The following is a 3,650-nucleotide window of genomic DNA, read 5'->3' as shown; positions in this document are numbered from 1 at the left end:
AAGATCTAGGATTAAAGATCTAGGTGAAAAATAAAATAATTGTAATGTCATAATAAAATTCAACAGTTATTCTTTTTGTTTTAAACCATTGAGGAGGAAAGCTGCTTTTAGGTATGGTAACACAGATGAAATAAAAAAAAAAGAAAAGTAAAAATGTAACCTCTTCTCATCTCTGATTAGGAGTTGACTCCATCATATCATGGGGCAGATATAAAGCTTGTAACTGAAGGTAAGTCACCCAAGGTCACAGAACTCAGCACCAACAGAGAACAAAGGGCTACTCAAAGTATGAGACTATTTAATCAATGTGAAATATGTGCGCTGCTTTAGTTCAGTAGTTCTTACCCTTGAATTAGCCAAGAGCCACCTAGAATGTTTGTTTAAACAGTACCCGGGCCCTACCCTTGGCTTCTCATTAAATAGCCCAGATTAGGGCCTGAGAACTGGAACGTCTAATAAGCCTACCATGTCCATGCTTCCAAGGGTACCCTCTCTTAGGCAACACTTTAGTATACACTACTGTATGCGGAACACCATGGTGCTCATATGTGAACTGTACTGAAAGCCACCAATAAGCACACATTTAGATCCTACTTGTTTCAGGGGTGTATTCATGTAGCAGGATGCAGATGCAGTGGCAGCAAGATAAACAGGGACTGAAGGCCAGAGTCAAACTTGTTAAGTAGAACTGCTGTTGGGCAAGGCCAAGGCTGCCTAAGGGTAGAGTAATGACGATCTGGCACATCGCAGAATAAAGTCAATGGCAGAGACACCCCAAGGATGGATTCTCTTCGAGAAAGTAAAGGAAGGTGACAAATGTCAGAACCAAAAATGTCAGAATTCTGGAAATCACCCAGGACTTGGAACAAACCAGGGAGCCATCCTCCAAAGCAGGCTTGAACTTTCTCCAGTCCCATCCCCTGCTCCCCACAGTAATCAGTTTGGGGCATCTTGTTTTTAAAACTCCTACAGCCCCTCAGCAAGGCAACTCCTGAAGATGGCAGCTGAACCCTAGCAAAGCTCTGTCCCCATGTCCACAGTGCTGTCACTTCTCGTGTCTTAGAGTTTAATAGAAGCGCCTCTTCTCTGCTTTGTCTGTATTTAAGAAATTACCTAATGCCCACAGACTTCCCCCTAAAGGACATTTCTGAGCTTAAAAGAAAAAAAATCATTCCTTTGTACTTTGACCATCCAACCCCATGATATGATGTACTATGACTTTTACATATATACAATGAATTCAGTCATCCCCAACTAACTGTTGCCCAGCGAGCTCAGACAGAGAAGCATGGAGCACTCATCCCACTGAGATCAAGACCCCTCTTTTATGTAAGTTCTTTCCCCACATTCACACCTGCTTCTATTGTTTTGTGATCCACTGTGTATGACCAAGAACATCTACCATGGGCTTTGGAACTGTCCCTTGGAGATCAGTGGGCTCATCAGTGGGAACACAACTGAAGATAGTGACTTCCCCTCTCAGAATCTTTCAGTAACCAATAGTTAAGGTTCACCACCCCTCCATAAACACACACACACACACACACACACACACACACACACACACACCGCCAGCGATAGGATTCTCCCAATCTGTATGGATACGATGTCACTGGCACTACTCTGTACCCCACTTGTAACCCACAAATCAGGACTTAAAGGTCATTCCTGGGCTAGGCCAGTGCACGATGTGTTCAGTGCATCCCTACTTGGAGGGATGGAGCTGTCATGTGCACAGAGTTGTCACATCCTCCCTGCATCCCTACAGGGGATCATAACCAGAATAAGTTCGCTCTCTTCCTGAAAAAACTACCACTGGCTAGGAACCCATCTCACCTAAGGCAGGCAGCTCAAGAGGCTACAGAAGGGACACATGGAGTCTTCTGAGGTGAACAGCATTTACCAACACATTCTGTTCCTGAGTGGGGGCATTTTTGTATCAATCAACTGAGATTTCTTCTTCCTCAGTACCTTAGTTGGTAGAAATTGACAAAAACCTAACCAGCACAGTATCTATTTGCAGAAACACTAAGACATTGGAGACCTGAGGCCCCTGAGTCTGAATCTACCCCAGCCACTCAAGAAATACAAAGATTTGAAGGCTCTCCTGACCTGCATGCCCCTCCAGTCTCAAAAAAAAAAAAAGAAAAAGAAAAAGAAAAAAGAAAAAAAAAAGAAAAAGAGTAAAAGCTCGCTGAGCCATAAGCTTCATGAAAAGTTACCAGGCAGCACTTCCAATTACGAAGAGAGACACTGAAAGATGCTTCCTGAATCACCAATAACAGAAAACAAATGTTCCAGCCTTGCCATGGGAAAGATGGAATTAACTTTCTATTCTCTATCTAGAAAATGATATTACAAAATTATTGTCTTAGGAAGAGGCAATAAAAGAGTGTGTGGAGGGAAAAACCTGGAGCCATGAGTTTCAGAGGGTTTAGACAGGAGACCATTGAGGATAGCAAGTTCACACAATTTTCCAGAATAGAAGAGGCTAATGATAGTAGGTAACTTTTCATGATATATATTTGCATGATTTTTACCCATGTTATTATCTAATTCTAGCCTTTCACCTAAGGAAATGGTTGAGTTTTTCTTCTGTTCCTCTGGTAAAACACTGATCAAAAGCTCCTTAGAGGGGAGAAAGGGCTTGTGTGTGTTATGCTTCCAGGTCACCCACTGTCACTAAAAACTCAGGCAGAACTTGAAGCACAAACTATGGAGGGACATTGCTTGTTGGCTCACTCTGGGGACGGTGCTTACTTAAATATACACTTAGTTATACGTTTACTTATATAGCCCTGGAGCAACTGCCCACAGGGGCCCGGCCCTCCCACATCAGTTAGTAATAAAGATAACACTCACAGACCAATCTGCCAAAGACAGTTACACTCCTTTCTGCGGTAACTGTAGTCAGTGTTGAGTTGATGGTGGTCAATATTGACTAGGGCAGTAGACTTTCAAATTACATCAGCGCATCCCCGAAGCTGTGCTGTACCAACTGCTGGCAGGACCTCATAGGTGGCATTAGACTAGGCAGGACCCCTTCGATCCATTGTGAAATATTTCAAATTATCATCATGAATTTGGTCCTGGAAGCCACTTTGAACTCTCCCAACCTTTCTAGGTTAGGGCTCCTACCCCTTTGCCATTACCAATGTGACTTGTTTGCATTCTCCTTTCATTTAATTATCTTTGTTAGCAGTTCGCTTTATGAGACTCTCCAGAAACCAGATATTGCTCATGTAGATATTGTCTGTTTGCCACTCGGTTTCAATTTTCACCACTTCTGACTTCCTGCCAATAAACGCAGGCTGGATAATGTTTAGGACTTTAGCTACAGCCAAGGTGGAGTCCGTCTCCACTTCCAACGAACTTTCAGTTCAGTTTGGGAGGAGTAACAAATGGATAATTGAATACTTAGCCTATTCCAGGTCATGGTTAGAGCCTCAAAGGAAAACAAAGTCCAGCCTGAGAGCCAGAAGAATGGGGCAGGATTGTAGGAGCCGCAGCCAGAAAGGGATGGCCCTGGATTGGAGTCCTGGTAAAAGTAAGTGTGTGGGGGGAGGGAGGGGGAGAGGGAGAGAGAGAGAGGGAGAGAGAGAGAGGGAAGGTGGAGGGAGGAACAGAGGGAGAGAGGGAGGGATGGAGGA

Source organism: Mus pahari, chromosome 11 (assembly GCF_900095145.1).
Source record: "Mus pahari chromosome 11, PAHARI_EIJ_v1.1, whole genome shotgun sequence".
Classification (NCBI taxonomy): domain Eukaryota; kingdom Metazoa; phylum Chordata; class Mammalia; order Rodentia; family Muridae; genus Mus; species Mus pahari.
The sequence above is the reverse complement of the archived record's forward strand: the minus strand, read 5'-3'. Positions refer to the sequence as shown.